The sequence below is a fragment of the Gossypium arboreum genome, chromosome 3, assembly GCF_025698485.1.
Source record: "Gossypium arboreum isolate Shixiya-1 chromosome 3, ASM2569848v2, whole genome shotgun sequence".
Classification (NCBI taxonomy): Eukaryota; Viridiplantae; Streptophyta; class Magnoliopsida; order Malvales; family Malvaceae; genus Gossypium; species Gossypium arboreum.
The window spans coordinates 77,458,243-77,478,923 of NC_069072.1; positions in this window are offsets into that span (position 1 = coordinate 77,458,243).

Sequence of the window (20,681 nt, forward strand, 5' to 3'; positions counted from 1 at the left end):
CGTAAATGAGAAGATTGATTACGAGAAAAAGGAAAATGGATTCGTATTCACATGTATGAGAATTATATAGGAACAAGAATAATCTTGGATTAAAAATCGAAATAGATTTCTTTGGAGTAATAAAGCTCTTCAAATTACAATACTGTAGAGAGAGAACCGTGATAAATGCAAGGAAGAAGCATCTTTACCCAAGAGCGAAGGGCTTGAACTAAGATTTCTAGATGGATGGGATGAGGTATTAGTGCCTCTAACACATAATTTAAATGTGAGAATTTGTCCTCTAAAAAGGAAATATTGAATGAATTGATTGTAAATTATGAGATTTTGCGACTTACGCCCTTGTGAGTAAGATATTAATCGTAAGGAAAATGGAATTTCCACAATGACCAAATCCTACCGCTATCATTTGAGAATACAATTTATTGTTGTGCCCAAAAATCGATTTTGGTTGGAATCATTAGCGAAACTAATCAAACGATTACATTGATCCATTCAAGAATTAAACGTTTCACAATTAGTGAACTGAATTTATTACCATAACCCCGATTTTCAAAAAAATCATCGATTTATTTAAACCATGCTCATGAGCAAGTGCATAAATATACTCCCTAAAAATAAGTGGGTATAGGAAATCGTGTTGGCGGGATCTATTTAGTTCTAAATATACTTGAAATTCCTCCATTTCAAATTCGATTTGAACCAAAGATAGGGGATCTATTCGGTTATTAAATGATACATAGTGCGTATACCAAAACAAGGTATTATAGTAAGAAAAGAATAGATACCTCGAGACAAATGATTCATCAACGGATTCTCTATCCTATCTTTTGCCATCTAATTGATTTACGTTCGTTATAGGATAAGAAGACGGTTAGAAATCCTTTATTTTTTCAACCCAATCGCTCTTTTGATTTTGGAAAAAAATATCTTTTCTTTATCAATATACTGCTCTTCTACACATTCATGGCTAACCCATAAAGGGAATGCCTAATAATAATAATTAGGACTCATAAAAAAATCGATAATTTACTCATGAGAAAAACCTTTACCACATTAGGCACTAATTTATTTTTAATGTTTAATTAGATCAGGTGATCATTCAAATTGAGAACAGAAGCTCGTTCCTTTTTGTTTCCCTATTATTGGGGCCGTAGAGCTCTATCCATTTATTCACTCGACCCAACTTTGAATTCAATTCATTTTTTTTGTTCCGCACCAAAAATTCAAAAACGGTTTTTTTGGAATGATCCGGAAAAAAGGGATTCTTAAAATTCTCCATTGCTACGACATGCTCTTTTTTCCATCCCCTCTTTTCAGGATCAGTCGTGGTCTTACAAACTCTACCGATGGTCTGAACGAATCCCTTTCTTCATACAAATGTGTAAAAGATGCTAGTCGCACTTAAAAGCCGAGTACTCTACCGTTGAGTTAGCAACCCGAAAAAAATTAGAATATGTAGATACAATCGGAATAAAAAAATGGAATTGCACTAGGCAATCAAAACACGAAATTAGCCAAATTTGGAATAAAAAAAGACACGAAATTCTCAGATAAAACCATAGAAATAGAAATAGAATAAGTGAAAATTTGCGGACCGCCTGCTGTCTTATTCATTCCATTGTTATCCATTTTTTTTTGTTTCAATACAATTACAATAAAAAAAAACTTATTGTATCACAACAAATTCAAAGAAAGAACCCATTATTTGAATGAAGTGAAGTGCCAAACGAGGATAAATGGATCTATTTATCTATGATTGAATTATATTTGTTTGATACATCGTTGTCAATATGATTGTAAATTTTGAATATAAATGTTGAGAGTTGAAAAAGAATAAAGAATATAAAAATACTACAAAAATACAATGAAAAAATAGAATTCATTTTTTTATTTTTTTATTAATTATTATTAATATTTTCTCTTTTTATATGTTATATGTTATTTTATCTGTTATTTTATCTTATTTTATGTTGTTTTGTAAATGTTTAAATGCAATTTCTTCATTTATTCACTTGATATTTTTCTCTCTATTTTCATCAATAAAATTGGCTCAATAAAATTGGGTTTTGTTGTTATAGAACACGATATTCTATAGTTTATAGTAGCAATATTCTATAGTAGCAAAGGAATAAGAAATACGAATAATAAATTTTAAAAAAAGAAAAGTCTGAATAGACCAAAAGAGGGGGGAGGAAATAATAAAGAAAAATTTATACAAAGCTAGATATGAATCATCCACACCCTCTTTTTTGGATTTCATTAAGTGAATTTTGTTTGATTAAGAGTAAGTTCTGTAAAACCCCGCCTTCTTTAAAATATCATGAACGATTCTTTGTGGGTTGAGCTCCTTTTCAAGGAAATAGAGAATGGCGGAACATTTAAATAGGTTTGATTATTTATCGGATCATAAAACCCACTTTTCGACGATCTCTTCCCTCTCTTCGGGATCGAACATCAATTGCAACGATTCGATAAACGGCTCATTGGGATAGATGTAGTTAAATAATACCCCCTAGAAACATATAAGAAGTTTTCTCCTCGTACGGCTCGAGAAAAAAATGATTAATTAAAAGTTATGTCTATGTATGGAATTATAATGTATGGAATTAGCATATTAAAAAGATCCATAAACCAGCAAATCAATTAGACATTTAACCTCGTCTTTTTTTTTGAAAAAAAAAGAAGAAAAAAGCATTCGTACTCTCATAACTCAAGTCAAATAACTCTCAAAATGCTCAAAAAAAAACCTTAGGCATTCTTTTTTTGAGTGGTCTCTAACCCCTTTTTTGTTTGTCTTGCTTAGAATCTATTTCGATTCTTCATTTTAATCTAGTTGTTGAGAAAATGGAAAAGGGTATTTCCTTGTTCTAGGATCTTTTATCTTTGCCTTGAATCATTGGGTTTAAACATTACTTGGCGATATTAAATCGGTTCAAAAATGGCAACAACATGCCCTTTTTCTCTCTTTTTTTTTCTATCAAAGAATCATATGAACGATTAATTCCGCATGATACACTTTTGATCGAAAGAGTTTTACCAATTCCAATAACTTTTGATTTGAAAATAGTTTGAATCGGATCCTTTCGATTTCTATATCACAAATAGACTTACGGTTGTTCCAACTTATTGATTTCCATTAACTAACCCTAGATCCTTGCCCTGAAAAATGGATGTTTCTCTTGAGCTCCATCCTCGTACTATTTACATTACAACCCAACAAAAAGACGGATTATAATAGAACAAAGGATGTCGAGCAAAAAGCACCTTCATTTCTACATAATGGAAAGTGGTGGGTTTTGACATCCACAATGATCATGTCCTTCAAGTCGCACGTTGCTTTCTACCACATCGTTTCAAACGAAGTTTTACCATAACATTCCTCTAGTTTGGAGCATTGATTCAATTATGGAATCATGAATAGTCATTGGTTCGATCGATACATAGTAATCTATCTATACTTTCTATATGAAATCAATTTCCTTCTATATGCTATATGAAATAAATAAATAATTTAGGAAGAAAAAGCCTCAATAAGAATTCAAACTACCCCATATTGTATGATTGTGCAATGCAATATTTTTTATTTTTAAACTTTTATTATACTTTTCGATTCTAATAAAAAATAAAAATAAAGAATATCATTAATAATTAATAATAATATTACGAAAATACTAATAATATCACGAAGATTATAAATAACACAAATAAACTAATCTTTTGAATCTACTGCATCTTCAAATAACCCGATAGATCAAATAACTCGGTAGAATAGATCCAGCAATCTCAAAGTTGTTCGAGTGCCAATCTTAAGAAATCATTAAAAATCAAAAGCAAGAATCACATTTTCTCCAATACTTGACTGTTAGAAAGAAGGTTATTAAAAACAAAAAAGAGCAATTTAGATTCGGATATGGTTATTCTGATATATAAATAGAGTATGCTCTAGGACGGAAGGATTCGAACCTCCGCATAGCGGGACCAAAACCCATTGCCTTACCACTTGGCCACGCCCCATTTAGATTTCTATTCGAAACTACTAAACACTAATATGGGTATTCCTTGTTCGTCAATTCCAGTTCCAAATAGCTATAGCTATGGAATAGATTCTTGCTACGATTTTTGCACGTATGGATAGAGAATTAAATCGAATTTATTGATCATTACATAGAATTCAATTAAGATATTGTATGAAAGTATGATTTCTTCTATTCTCTTGTAAGAATTGAAGGCTTTTTGATTGGGTAAGTTCAAAGAAGTATTGTTTAGTCTGCCTTATTTTCCTTTCTTCATTTTTTTCCTTATATCAAAAACATGTTAATAACTCAATCAAAATTATCTCCAAGAACAAAATTTTGTTATGCTTAATATCTTTAATTTGATCTCATATCTGTTTTAATTACGCCCTTTTTCGAGTAGTTTTTATTAGTCAAATTGCCCGAGGCCTATGCTTTTTGAATCAATCGTAGATTTTATGCCGATAATACTGTTCTCTTTTTCTCTTAGCCTTTGTTTGGCAAAGCTAACGTAAGTTTTCAATGAGATCCTTAATCTTGTCCTCGAAAAATTCATGAGTGATTCAAGAAAAAAAACTCTAACAATTGAAAAGATCAGATAAGTCTTACACTATGAACGAACCCTCAATTCAAAGATTGAAATTATTGGATAGCCCTGATAAATCGGGATCATCCCATTTCCTCATTCTGACCCTTTTCGCCGAAGAACCCTATTTAGATTAGAGTCCGCCACAATATATAATTGTTGGTATTGCTACCGCGGGCTTTACGCAATCGATCGGATCATATAGATATCCCTTCAACACAACATAGGTCGTCGAAAGGATCTCGGAAACTCACCAAAGCACGAAATCCAGGATCTTTCAGAAAATGGATTCCTATTCGAAGAGTGCATAACCTGTGACAGCCTTAAAGTGACCCTAGTCGAAAAGCGGTTTCGGGACCGCTAAACCGAGTCACCAAATTATTTAAATATGATATTTATTGTCTAAAATATGTGAATATGAATGTGTGAAAGTTTTAAGCTTCGATTTAGTAAATTGCATGTGAATTTAGTCAATAGGACTTATGTGTAACACTTTTGAAATGTGGTAGGTCAAGACATAAGGAACTATTAGTGCATGTAAAAAAAGGGGTGGACTTGCATGTCAATTTCCCCCTAATTAATAGTGGCCGGCCATGACAAATAGGGTGGACAAAGTGTGATGGGCAAAACATGTCATAAACATGTTATGTTGGTGTTTCATGGGAGGAATGATAAAATAAGGAGCATGGTAATAAAATAATGGAGGGAAAATGATGAAAACAAAGAAAAAAGTGTCCATCCTTTTACATTTTTGGCCAAAAGTTCTAAGGAGGAAGGAAGAAGGAAGGTGCTCTCTTGCTTCATGTTAGGCTTGGAAAAGGATTAGGAAGAGGTTACGCCATACTTGTATCTAGGTTAAGGTATGTTGATGTTGTTCCATGAGATTCATGCATGCTTTTAGTTGTTAGCTTGAGTTCTACCTAGCCCATGGTTCAAATCTTTGCTATGTCATGGAGATGATATTCGGCTAAGGTGGATTGGTGTTGATGTCATTTGCATGCTAAAAGTGAAGCTTTGTAAGGATACATGTGAGGGTGGATTGATGACATTTGAATTTTCTTTTTAGTATTTTGAGTTAGACATTAAGTTCTTTGTTTAACCATGACCAAAATTGAAATGGTATGGTGTTTTGATGCATTCGCCATGGTAGGAAGTAGAAGAGAAATATGGTTGTTGTTCACGTTATTTGGATGAGAAATGGTAGTAAGGTGAAGTGCAATTGTTAGTGTTTGATTTACTAGTGTATATAGTTGTACTAGCTGAGTTTTGAAATTGAAAAAGGGCTTGAGCACCATGTGTGGTATTGAGATTGTTTGAGTAAATTCATAGTCATTTATATGATGAATTCGGTTGTAGATATACATGCTTGAATAAGATGCACGCATGAATGAATAGATGGATTGGTGTTGCATGTTTTCGGTTATAGGTAAGCATGATGATGAATCTATCTTGACTTGGATAATCGGCTCAAGGAGAAATTGCTAAAGTGCTTAGTAATTGATATTAGGTTAATGATGTGTGTTTTCGGTCATAAAGGTGCACATGAGGAAATGTTAGATTAATTGTATTAAATTACTCAATGTGATTAAAAATGCGTATGACCATTTTGTATTTGAGCTAAAAGTGGCCATATGACCTATCAAACTCCTTGTCATATTCGGCCATAAGCTAGCATAATGAGACTTTAATAAGTTAAATTTGTTTGAATTAGCTCAAGAGCTTAGAGGACCAAAGTTGGATAAGGGAAAGGAAAAAGTGATCGAATAGCCGCCGAAAGCATTCGACAACATCCGAGGTAAGTTTTCGAGTAACGAGACTTAGTTTACGATTTGATTAAGTCATGACGTATGAGCATAACAACTATACGGTGATATGATGATTCTACTGTTAATTAGGTTGAGTAAATTAGTCTATGCGTATGACGAGTAGCCGTATGTGCATAGAGATCGTGTCATAAAGCAAACTAAACCATGTTGTTTGTATGTGGCTAGTGAGCCGAAAATGGGATTATGTCGTGACTTGTGTTTGAACTCTAATTATGAAAATGAAATATAGATGTGTCATGATTTATTGATATGTGCATGAATATTTGGATGATAACCGGGCTAAGTCCGAAGGCATTTTGCTAGTGACTAGTTAAGGCTAAGTCCCAAGGCATTTGTGCGAGTTATTACATCCGGGCTAAGTCCCGAAGGCATTTGTGTGAGTTACTATATCCGGGCTAAGTCCCGAAGGCATTTGTGCGAGTTACTATATCCGGGCTAAGTCCCGAAGGCATTGGTGCGAGTTACTATATCCGGGCTATGTCCCGAAGGCATTGAGCGAGTAGCTATATCCGATTAAATCCCGAAGGTACTTGGCTTGGGAATGAGCGACCTTGCTGTAATAGTTTCAATTAATATGCTCGTAAAATCCCAGCATTGAGGTATGTCTCGTATATGCATTGATTTAGTTGATCCCTTACAGTTAGTATTCGCTAAGTCGATAAATGAGCTACCGGCCTTTGGCTAAGTTGATGTTTTGTGTATGAATATAAGGGTTGGTAATGTGAAGCAAGTATGATATTGAGAATTTGTGCATATGAAATTATCTGTTTAGCCATATGAATGCTACACTTTAGTTGTGTCTAATTTCATGGCTCAAAACTTACTAAGCATTAAATGCTTACTCCGTTCTTTGAATCTCTGTTTTATAGATTTTGGTTCGTCAGCTATCGAACTCAGGATTATTGAAGTCGAAGTCGCTCACACTCTCAAAGCCCCCTTTGGTACACTTTTGGTTGAACTTTGAAATGGCATGTATAGGACTACCCGTTTTGTTGTTGGTCATGGACCCTTTGGTTTTGTATAAATTTGGATAGCCATGCGAAAATGGCTTATATACACTTTGAGCTTAGTATTATAATCGTCTTGTATGATGTTCGTTAAGAGGTATGGAAATGTTTGGGAACGATTAGCCATTGGAATGGTTAATCATGATCATATTTTGTGCTATATATGCTAAAGGGCTAGTTGAATCATGGAAACTATGTAATAGGTAAAGTCTACCTTAAAAATAGATGCTGATAGTAGCAGTGACGTGAATGTGAAAAATCACTAAAATATTAGGAATGGAATTAAATAGTGAATAAATTATGTAATCGAACCTTGATGAATCTATTTTCATAGGAAAGTAACGAAACGATCATATGAACAGTATATTATGAGATATTTAAGTTTTCGCGAAACAGGGCCAGAACGGTTTCTGGATTCCATGTTCCGACTTTGAAAATTTATTATAAATTAACCAGAGATAATTAGAAGTCATTCCATATATGTATAGATTTTTTTTCAAGACTAGTTTCTATAGAAATAAACAACATCAGTATTGAAGCCTTGTACAGGGAGATATCCAGGTTGTAATGCGAAAAGGTCAGTGTAGTCGAACCCTGAAACAGGGGAGACTTTAACTAATAAAATGTACTAATTGGTTCGACCAAAAATTCTAGAAAACTATTTGTAGATGGACATATGAGTCTGGTTTCAGGAAAAATTTACGGAACTGGTTTTTGAGTTTTGAAACTCGAGATATGATATAGAAATAAACGGCATCGATGTTGAAGCCACATGCGGGGAGATATCCGAGTTGTAATGCGAAAAGGTCGGTGTAGTCGAACCACAAAGCAGGGAGACTTTAACTAATAAAATGTACTAATTGGTTCGACCAAAATTCTAGAAAACTATTTGTAGAAGGACATATGAGTCTGTTTCAGGAAAAATTTACTGAACTGGTTTTTGAGTTTTGGAACTCGAGATATGATTTTTAAGGTGACAATGGACGCAGTTAGCCACTTAAATCGGAAATTTAAAATGGACTATGCAAATAAGTGATTTAAGTCTGCAAACCCCTCATGTCCGACTCAACAGCGGTCTCGAGTGCGGGGTGTTACAATTAAATTGGTATCAGAGCTACGGTTTAGTCGATTCTAGGACTACCGTAATACGTTTGAGTCTAGCTATACATGCCATTATGTGATTATTTGATAGTGTGGTGATTTCGACATTTGCAAATGTGTTTACTTATAGTAATGGATCCCGATCCGTGAAGCGGTGGTGATGATCTTGAGAGTGTAGCGCTGCTCCCACACAAGGGACAATACAAGGACTCTCAACCTATTGCTAGTAATCCGAATGATTAAGCTAGACAAGCTTTTATAGCGTGATGGATGATTGGTTCAACCAATACATTCGGACTAATACAACTATTCCACAACCTCCATTCCGACAAACACAACCCCAAGACTTCGATACCTCCGTTGGTGACCAAATAAGGTCAAATAAGCCCCAGTTGATAGAATCCAAAACATGGGGCTCTTGAATTTAAAGCTACGGACAGCGATGATGCCGAGCAAGCTGAATTTTGGTTGGATAACACTATTCGAATTTTCGATGAGCTATCTTGCTCACCCGATGAGTGCCTAAAGTGTACTATCTCCTTGCTACGTGATTACGCCTACTATTGGTGGAATCGTTGACTTCACAGTGCCGAAAGCAAGTAACTTGGGAGTTCTTCCAAGCGAGTTTTGAAAGAAGTATATCGATCGAGATTCATTGACCAAAAATGGAAGGAATTTCTTGAACACAAACAAGGTTCCATGTCGGTTCTCGACTATGAATGAAAATTTGTGAGGCTTAGCCGACACATGCGAGAATGCATTTCCTCGAAGCCGTAATGTGTAAACGTTTGAGGATGGATGAATGATGATATAAAGCGTATGTTGGCATCTTGGAAATCCGAGAATTTGTAGTACTTGTCGAGCGAGCTTGCAAAGCCGAGGAGCTCAGTATGGAGAAAAGGAAAGCTGATATGGGAGCAAAGGAGTTTCGTAAGAGGTCTTCGGGGAGGCCCTTTCAACAAACATCGAAAAAGTTTAGAGATGATTTGGGCCGATCTAGAGACACTTCGGGTTTTTCTAGACGAGATCGTGATCGACCCCCTGTGAGTGCACGAGTCACTTGATCGCCGATGTTGGAAATGACCGTTGAGACGAGCAGAGTGTCGATATTGTGGTAAATGGCACCGGGAGTTGTAGGTTCCATGACCGCTCTGTTACAAGTCTTGGTCGGTGACCACTTTATTAGAGATTGCCGAGATTGTCCGAACACAACGTAAATCGAGTGGTAAGCTGGTGCTACTACTTGCTCGGGGTAGACCATCTAGGAATACGGGCAATGCTAGTGGCGGTCGAGAGGATCTAGAGATGCTACCACCAGATCTGAGGCTCGTGCTCTGCTAGAGCTTACGCTATCTGCCACATGAGAGGATGCTTCCTCGCCGGATGTTATTACTGGTACTTTTACTCTCTTTGATACTAATGTGATTACTTTGATTGACCCGGTTCTACTCATTCTTATATATGTGAAACCTTAGCATCCAAGAAGACTTTACCTATTGAGTCTCTTGACTTCGTAATTCGGTGTCAAATCCCTTGGGTCGTTACGTGCTTGTCGACAAAGTGTGTAAGAAATGTCCCCTAGTAATTCGAGGTTCCTGTTTTCCGGCAGACTTGATGCTTTTGCCGTTTGATGAATTTGATGTTATCCTCGGTTTAGATTGGTTGACCGTGCATGATGCGGTTGTGAATTGCAAAAGCAAGACTATTGATTTGAGGTGCGCAAATAACGAGATAATCCGAGTTGAGTCTACGGACTTAAAGGGTTGCCACCGTAATATCATCAATGTTGGCCCAGAAATATGTAAGAAAGGGGTGCGAAGCATACCTTGCGTATGTACTTGATGACAAAGAGTTAGAAAAGAAACCCGAATCTGTGTCGGTGGTTTGTAAATACCCGGATGTTTTTCCCGAGGAATTATCGGGTTTACCACCTGTTCGGGAGGTAGAGTTTGGTATTGAGCTTGTACCTGGGACTACGCCGATTTCGATAGCTCCGTATCGTATGGTACCAACCGAGTTAAAAGAGTTGAAAGCTCAGTTGCAAGAATTGACGGATAGAGGTTTCGCTCGACCAAGTTTCTCACCTTGGGGTGCACCAGTATTGTTTGTGAAAAAGAAGGACGGAACCATGAGGTTGTGCATCGACTATCGTCAGCTGAATAAGGTGACAATAAAGAATAAATATCCGATGCCACATATTGACGATTTGTTTGATCAACTAAAGGGAGCCTCAGTGTTTTCAAAGATAGATTTGAGATCGGGTTATTACGATTCATGAATTCGAGATTCGGATATACCCAAACCGCTTTCAAAATGAGATCTGATCACTATAAGTTCTTAGTGATGCCATTTGGGCTCACTAATGCCCTCGGTATTTATGGATTTGATGAATCGGATCTTGAGACCGTATTTGGATCGGTTTGTAGTCGTGTTTATCGATGATATTTTGGTTTATTCGAAAATAAAACCGATCATCTTGAACACACAGGATTAGTGTTGCAAATTTTACGGGATAAGCGGTTATATGCTAAGTTCAAGAAGTGTGAGTTCGGTTAAGAGAGGTTAGCTTCTTGGGTCATGTGGTATCCGCGATCGGGTATTCGAGTTGACCGAGCAAAATTTCAGCCATACTTAACTGGAAGCCTCAGAAATATTATTGAGGTTCGAGACTTTTGGGACTTGCGGTTACTACCGACGGTTTGTGAAAGGTTTCTCGATGATAGCCACACCAATGACGAAACTACTTGAAGGATGTTAAGTTTGAATGGACGAAAAGTGTCGAAAAGTTTGAACAATTGAAAACTCACTTGACGGAAGCTCCAGTACTAGTGCAGCCCGAATCAGGCAAGGAGTTCGTCATTTATAGTGATGCATCCCTACTTGGGTTGGGTTGCATATTGATGCAAGAAGGTCGAGTTGTGGCCTATGCGTCGAGACAATTAAAGCCACATGAGAAAAATTATCCGACCCATGATCTCGAACTAGCTGCCATCGTATTCGCTTTGAAAATATGGCGACACTACTTATTTGGTGAGAAGTGCCATGTATATTCGGATCACAAAAGTCTCAAATATTTGATGACTCAAAGAGACTTGAATTTGCGACAAAGACGTTGGCTCGAGTTGTTAAAAGATTATGAGCTTGTTATTGACTATCACCCGGGAAAGGCTAATGTGGTTGCGGATGCCTTAAGTTGTAAATCACTGTTTGCTTTACGAGCGATGAATGTACACTTGTCTGTTCTATCCGACAATGTGTTAGTGGCAGAATTAAAGGCCAAACCATTATTGATTCATCAAATTCGTGAAGCCCAGAAAGTCGATGATGAATTGGCTGCAAAACGGGCTGAATGTGTTCCGAATATGGAATCAGAGTTTCAAATTGATGATGACGATTGTTTAAGGTTCAGAAGTCGGTTGTGTGTTCCAAGAAATTCAAGACTCATTTCGATGATTCTGAACGAAGCTCATTGTAGCCGAATGTCAATTCACCCGGGGAGTACGAAAATGTACAACGATCTGAGACGTCAGTTTTGGTGGCATGGTATGAAACGAGACATTTCCGATTTTGTTTCAAAGTGTTTAATATGTCAGCAAGTGAAGGCGGAACATCAAGTGCCTACGGGTTTACTTCAGCCGATCATGATACCTGAATGGAAATGGGATCGAGTCACGATGGATTTTGTATCTGGGTTGCCATTGTCGGCAAGTAAGAAAGATACGATTTGGGTTGTCATGGATAGACTGACTAAGTCGACTCACTTTATCCCCGTACGGACGGACTTTTCATTGGAAAAACTAGCTGAGTTGTATGTTTCTCAGATTATGAGATTACACGGGGTACCGATTTCTATTGTGTCGGATAGAGATCCGAGATTCACCTCGCGATTTTTGAAGAAATTGCAAGAAGCTTTGGGTACCAAGCTGCATTTTAGCACCGCTTTTCATCCACAAACCGATGGTCAATCCGAGCAGATAATTCAGATACTTGAGGATATGTTGAGATGTTGCATCCTCGAGTTTAGTGGTTCATGGGAGCGGTATTTACCTTTGATTGAATTCGCTTACAACAATAGTTTTCAATCAAGTATTAAGATGGCACCTTACGAGGCTTTGTACGGGCATAAATGACGTACACCATTGTTTTGGACCGAGCTCGATGAAAGTAAAATTTTTGGAATTGATTTGATTAAAGATGCCGAACAGAAAGTAAAAGTAATCCGTGAAAGTCTGAAGGTAGCCACAGATCGTCAGAAATCGTATGCGGATTTGAAACGAAGGACATTGAATATCAGGTGGGAGATAAAGTGTTTCTTAAAGTTTCACCTTGGAAAAAGATACTCAGATTTGGGCGTAAGGGCAAATTGAGTCCGAGGTTCATCGGGCCATATGAAATATCAGAACGAGTCGGTCCAGTTGCGTATCGATTGATTTTGCCCCCTGAACTTGAAAAGATTCACGACATCTTTCATGTTTCGATGCTTCGACGTTATAGATCTGATCCATCGCACATAATTAGTCCATCAGAGGTTGAAATTCAAGCCAATATGAGTTATGAAGAAGAACCGATTCGTATCCTAGCTCGTGAAGTGAAAGAGTTACGAAACAAAAAGGTTCCTTTAGTAAAAGTGTTATGGCTCAAACACGGGATGGAAGGAGCTACTTGGGAACCTGAGAACTCTATGAAAGAGCGATACCCAAACCTATTTACCAATAAGATTTTCGGGGACGAAAATTTCTTAAGTGGGGGGAGAGTTGTGACAGCCTTAAAGTGACCATAGTCGGAAAGCGGTTTCGGGACCGCTAAACCGAGTCACCAAATTATTTGAATATGATATTTATTGTCTAAAATATGTGAATATGAATGTGTGAAAGTTTTAAGCTTCGATTTAGTAAATTGCATGTGAATTTAGTCAATAGGACTTATGTGTAACACTTTTGAAATGTGGTAGGGCAAAACATAAGGATCTATTAGTGCATGTAATAAAAGGGGTGGACTTGCATGTCAATTTCCCCCTAATTAGTAGTGGCCGGCAATGACAAATAAGGTGGACAAAGTGTGATGGGCAAAACATGTCATGAACATGTTATGTTGGTGTTTCATGGGAGGAATGATAAAATAAGGAGCGTGGTAATAAAATAATGGAGGGGAAAATGATGAAAACAAAGAAAAAAAAAGTGTCCATCCTTTTACATTTTTTGGCCGAAAGTTCTAAGGAGGAAGGAAGAAGGAAGGTGCTCTCTTGCTTCATGTTCGGCTTGGAAGAGGATTAGGAAGAGGTTCGGCCATACTTGTATCTAGGTTAAGGTATGTTGATGTTGTTCCATGAGATTCATGCATGCTTTTAGTTGTTAGCTTGAGTTCTACCTAGCCCATGGTTCAAATCTTTGCTATGTCATGGAGATGATATTCGGCTAAGGTGGATTGGTGTTGATGTCATTTGCATGCTAAAAGTGAAGCTTTGTAAGGATACATGTGAGGGTGGATTGATGACATTTGAATTTTCTTTTTAGCATTTTTGAGTTAGACATTAAGTTCTTTGTTTAACCATGACCAAAATTGAAATGGTATGGTGTTTTGAAGTATTCGGCCATGGTAGGAAGTAGAAGAGAAATATGGTTGTTGTTCACGTTATTTGGATGAGAAATGGTAGTAAGGTGAAGTGCAATTGTTAGTGTTTGATTTACTAGTGTATATAGTTGTACTAGCCGAGTTTTGAAATTGAAAAAGGGCTTGAGCACCATGTGTGGTATTGAGATTGTTTGAGTAAATTCATAGTCATTTATATGATGAATTCGGTTGTAGATATACATGCTTGAATAAGATGCACGCATGAATGAATAGATGGATTGGTATTGCATGTGTTCGGATATAGGTAAGCATCATGATGAATCTATCTTGACTTGGATAATCAGCTCAAGGAGAAATTGCTAAAGTGCTTAGTAATTGATATTAGGTTAGTGATGTGTGTTTTAGGTCATAAAGGTGCACATGAGGAAATGTTAGATTAATTGTATTAAATTACTCAATGTGATTAAAAATGCGTATGACCATTTTGTATTTGAGCTAAAAGTGGCCATATGACCTATCAAACTCCTTGTCATATTAAATATAAGCTAGCATAATGAGACTTTAATAAGTTAAATTTGTTTGAATTAGCTCAAGAGCTTAGAGGACCAAAGTTGGATAAGGGAAAGGAAAAAGTGATCGAATAGTCACGAAATCGCTTCGACAACATCCGAGGTAAGTTTTCGAGTAACGAGACTTAGTTTACGATTTGATTAAGTCATGACGTATGAGCATAACAAATATACGGTGATATGATGATTCTACTGTTAATTAGGTTGAGTAAATTAGTCTATGCGTATGACGGGTAGCCGTATGTGCATAGAGATCGGTCATAAAGCAAACTAAACCATGCTGTTTGTATGTGGCTAGTGAGCCGAAAATGGGATTGCTTAATACGTGACTTGTGTTTGAACTCTAATTATGAAAATGAAATATAGATGTGTCATGATTTATTGATATGTGCATGAATATTTGGATGATAACCAGGCTAAGTCCCAAAGGCATTTTGCGCTAGTGACTAGTTCCGGGCTAAGTCCCGAAGGCATTTGTGCGAGTTACTATATCCGGGCTAAGTCCCGAAGGCATTGGTGCGAGTTACTATATCCGGGCTATGTCCCGAAGGCATTGAGCGAGTAGCTATATCCGGTTAAATCCCGAAAGTACTTGGCTTGGGAATGAGCGACCTTGCTGTAATAGTTTCAATTAATATGCTCATAAATCCCAACAATGAGGTATGTCTCGTATATGCATTGATTTAGTTGATCCCTTACAATTAGTATTCGCTCAGTCGATAAATGAGCTACCGGCCTTTGGCTAAGTTGATCTTTTGTGTATGAATATAAGGGTTGGTAATGTGAAGCAAGTATGATATTGAGAATTTGTGCATATGAAATTATCCGTTTAGCCATATGAATGCTACACTTTAGTTGTGTCTAATTTCATGGCTCAAAACTTACTAAGCATTAAATGCTTACTCCGTTCTTTGAATCTCTATTTTATAGATCTTGGTTCGTCAGCTATCGGACTCGGGATTATTGAAGTCGAAGTCGCCCACACTATCAAAGCCCCCTTTGGTACACTTTTGGTTGAACTTTGAAATGGCATGTATAGGACTACCCGTTTTGTTGTTGGTCATGGACCCTTTGGTTTTGTATAAATTTGGATAGCCATGCGAAAATGGCTTATATACACTTTGAGCTTAGTATTATAATCGTCTTGTATGATGTTCGTTAAGAGGTATGGAAATGTTTGGGAACGATTAGCCATTGGAATGGTTAATCATGATCATATTTTGTGCTATATATGCTAAAGGGCTAGTTGAATCATGGAAACTATGTAATAGGTAAAGTCTACCTTAAAAATAGATGCTGATAGTAGCAGTGACGTGAATGTGAAAAATCACTAAAAATAGTAGGAATGGAATTAAATAGTGAATCAATTATGTAATCGAATCTTGATGAATCTATTTTCATAGGAAAGTAACAAAACGATCATATGAACAGTATATTATGAGATATTTAAGTTTTCGCTAAACAGGGCCAGAACGGCTTCTGGATTCCCTGTTCCGACTTTGGAAATTCATTATAAATTAACCAGAGATAATTAGAAGTCATGCCATATATTCATAGATTCCTTTTCGAGACTAGTTTCTATAGAAACAAACAGCATCAGTATTGAAGCCCTGTACAGGGAGATATCCAAGTTGTAATGAGAAAAGGTCAGTGTAGTCGAATCCTGAAACAGGGGAGACTTTAACTAATAAACTGTACTAATTGGTTCGACCAAAAATTCTAGAAAACAATTTGTAGATGGACATATGAGTCTAGTTTCAGGAAAAATTTACGGAACTGGTTTTCGAGTTTTGGAACTCGAGATATGATTTTTAAGGTGACAGTGATGCAGTTAGCCAGCTCGTCTGGAAATTTAAAATGGACTGTGCAAATAAGTGATTTAAGTCTGCAAACCCCTCGTGTCCGACTCCGGCAACGGTCTCGGGTACGGGGTGTTACATAACCGCATAGATAAGCTCACACTAACCCGTCAATTTGGGATCCAATTCGGGATTCAATTCGGGATTTTCCTTGGGGGGTATCAGTAAGGAATTGGAATGTAGTAATATTGATTCATATAGGAGGAAAAGGTTCTCGATTGATTCAAATGTTGTACCTATAGGATAGGGATAGAGAAAGAGGAAAAACCGAAGATTTCACATAGTGCTTTTGATTGAAAAATCAATCTGATTTATTTCGTACCCTCGCTCAATGAGAAAATGGGTCGATTCTATAGGATCAAACCTATGGGACTTAGGGAATGATGGAAGGAATAAAATAAAAAAAAGAAATCAAAAAAGAGGGAAAAATAATAAAATAATAAATAAGTAAATAAAATGAAGTAGAAGAACCCAGATTCCAAATGAACAAATTCAAACTTGAAAAGGATCTTTCGATTCTCGAAGAATGAGGGCAAAGGATTGATCGAGAAAGATCTCTTGTTCTTATTATAAGATTGTGTGATTGGATCCGCAGATGTTTAGTAAAAAATCTTCTCTTTGAGAATAATCAAAATGGAAAGTGTTCAATTGGAACATGAAAACGTGATGAATTTGTCCTAGTTACTCTTGGACGAGTGGAAGAAGGAGGAGATTCTCGAGCGAGGAAAAGGACCCAATGACTTGAAAGAATTGAGCGAGGAGCCGTATAAGGTGAAAATCTCATGTGCGGTTCGTAGAGTGGCGATAAGGGTGACTTATCTATCAACTTTTCCACTATCACCCCCAAAACCAATCTCTTCCTTACGTAAAGTTGCGAGTCGATTAACCTCGGGTTTGAAATCACCGCTTATATACCTAGTATTGGCCATAATTCACAAGTACATTACGTAGTCTTAGTAAGAGGGGAAGGGTTAAGGATTTACCCAAAGTGTGAGATATCACATTGTTCGAGGAACCCTAGATCTTTGTCGAGTAAAGGATCGTCAACAAGGGCGTTCTAGTGCGTTGTAGATTCTTATCCAAGACTTGTATCATTTGATGATGCCATATGAATCGCTAGAAACATGTGAAGTGTATGGCTAACCCAATAATGAAAGTTTAAGTAAGGGACTGGAGCAGGCTACCATGAGACAAAAGATATTCTTTCTAAAGAGATTCAATTGAACTATTATATGTCCAAGGTCCAATATTGAAATAATTTGAGAGGTTTTCCCGACTTTGTCCGTGTCAAAAACAATTGAAATGCCTCGACTCTTTTAGAACAGTCCGGGTCAAATAGCAATGATTTGAAGCACTTCTTTTACACTATTTGAAACCCAAGGACTCAATCGTATGGATATGTAAAATACAGGATTTCCAATCCTAGCAGGAAAGGGAGGAAAGCGGATACTCAATTTAAAGTGAGTAAATGTAATTCCATACTTGATCTCATAGATACATATGGAATTACGTGAAAACCGTATTCGATGAAAGTCGTATTGGATTCTTGAACCCCTTTAATACTCATGTCACGTCAGTAATCTGCGGAAGAAAAAGCGCAAAATCCGATCGAATTTATCGTGGATTCGATTAGTTAACATGTTGGTTAACCGTATTCGAAACACGGAAAAAATCATTAGCTTATCAAATTATCTATCGAGCCTTGAAAAAATTATTCAAAAAAGACAAAAACAAATCCACTATCTATGTATATGTGATATACTATGTACTGCATATTAATTGACTATGATGTATAAATTTATTAATCTAATTTTCACTATGACTCAAATAATTTATCATTAGATTCAAATAAATGATTTTAGCCCTTATAAAAGAAAATGGATTCTTGAACCCTTTAATACTCATGTCACGTCAAGCAATCGTGCGAGAAACTCAATACGCGATAAAATCCAACTCGAATTATAAGCGAATAACTCATCAAGTTCATGTTGAAATAAGCGATCGACACAAGAAGCGCTTGCCATTCGTTGGTTATTAGGGCATCCCAAAAGCGTCCGGTCGAAATATGGCTTTAAATTAAGTTCGAATCGATGGATGCTACCAGGAGGAGTGATGCCATCGCAAAAGGAAGAGACTCATAGAATGGAGAGGCAAATAGAGCTTTAAATTACATTTCGAATCGATGGATGCTACCGGAGGAGTGCGATGCCATCGCAAAAAGGAAGAGACTCATAGAATGGCGAGGCAAATAGAGCTTTTGCACATTTTCGTTAATCCATGAATAGTACAATAGTTAATCCATGAATAGGATCGATATAGACACATAGATTCATGGATCCATACATCTCGATCGGAAAAGAATCAATAGAAAAAGAAAGAATTGGAATTGATCGATATATTTCTCGAAACAAGCGAAAATCCACTATACATTTCACGTCAAGCAATCACGTGGAGTAACTCGATATAGCGGTAAAAGCAAGGCGTGTAGGCGGATCGACTCATCAAGTTCCCATTGAAATAGGATCCACACAAGGAAGCGCTTGCCATTCGTTGGTTATTAGGGCATCCAAAAAGCGTCCGGTCGAAATATGGCTTTTAAATTAAGTTCGAATCGATGGATGCTACCGGAGGATGGCGATGCCATAAATAAAATCACCATAAATTGTCGGAGTGGAATTAGAGTCTGAATAAAATATGAAATCAAAGCTCAATGAGTCTAGTTTCTTATAAAATAAACAGTGAAAGCAAAGGAATTTCCTATAGAGAGATATTTAAAGTTGTGTGTGATAGTGTCGGAATGAATCTGAAATCCTTGTTCTGCATTTAGAAAATTATTATAAATAGTACAAAAATTGTTATAAGATAAAATTTATATGCTTAGACTCCTTAATAAGTCTAGTTTCAAATGAAATCAAATAGAACATACTTTGAATTCTGTACAATGAGAATTTTGATTCGTAGTAAAGACTGGTCAGGTTAGTCAAACAGTGAAACAAGGAAACTTTAAGAAAAATCTGGTATTGATTGGCCAAACCTAAAATTCTGAAAAATTTATGGATGGAAGATATACGAGTCTATATTCAGGGAAAATTAACGGCAAGTGATTTGGAGCCTTGTAGCTCCGGTTATAAATAATTTAGTGACCATTGGTCAGGAAAACAGCTTGTAGTGAATATGTGATTTTTGTTGTAAACATGGATAAAACTTGTTTTAGTTGCTCATAAGCTATTGATTAAACCCATACTTGAATTCTAATTGTGATATTGTAAAATGATATATGAGTGTTAGATGGATCTTTGATATTAAAATTTGTGAAATTTGTAAGTTTATGAGTATTCGAATATGAAATGATAGTATGGCGTGAAATTGAATTATTCATTGGAAAAGTGATTGATGTAGATTCACCAAGACCAAGTCTGTACATGAAAGTGTATATATATGTGATAAGGCCTAATGGCCGATGTGATGAATGTGAAAGTGTGTATATATGTGATAAGGCCTAATGGCCGATGTGATGAATGTGAAAGTGTGTATATATGTGATAAGGCCAAATGGCCGATGTGATGAATGTGAAAGTGTATATATATGTGATAAGGCCTAATGGCCGATGTGATGAATGTGAAGGTGTATATATGTGATAAGGCTTAATGGCCAATGTGATGAATGTGAAAGTGTATAAATGTGATAAGTCCCGAAGGGCATTTGTGACAGTACTATATCCGGGTTAAAACCCCGCAGGCCTTATGCGAGAATATTATCTTGATTAACGTCCATAGGCTTCGTGCTTGTACTATATCCGAGCTTTAAAGACCCGACGGTTAAATGCTAGGATTCAAGTAAGACTTTGATATTGAGTATCTGCAATAAGTTACCATCAAATAAGTGTTATGTATTTAAGATGTTCAAAAGTATTACTTACTCATCGGTGGAGTGATTTGAGGTGAATTATCGATGTCGAAGGGTAAGTAAATGTGATTAATATTATGACTCCAAATATGTGAATGATCTAATTGGTAATGGTATGCTGTATAATGAAGTATGTGATGAAATGTTCTTATGAATTAGAGCATATTCGCCCAAAAGCCTTATGATTTGAGTATGGGTTGGGCTAAATGTACCAAGACAAGGTAAGAATTATGTTTTTCACAT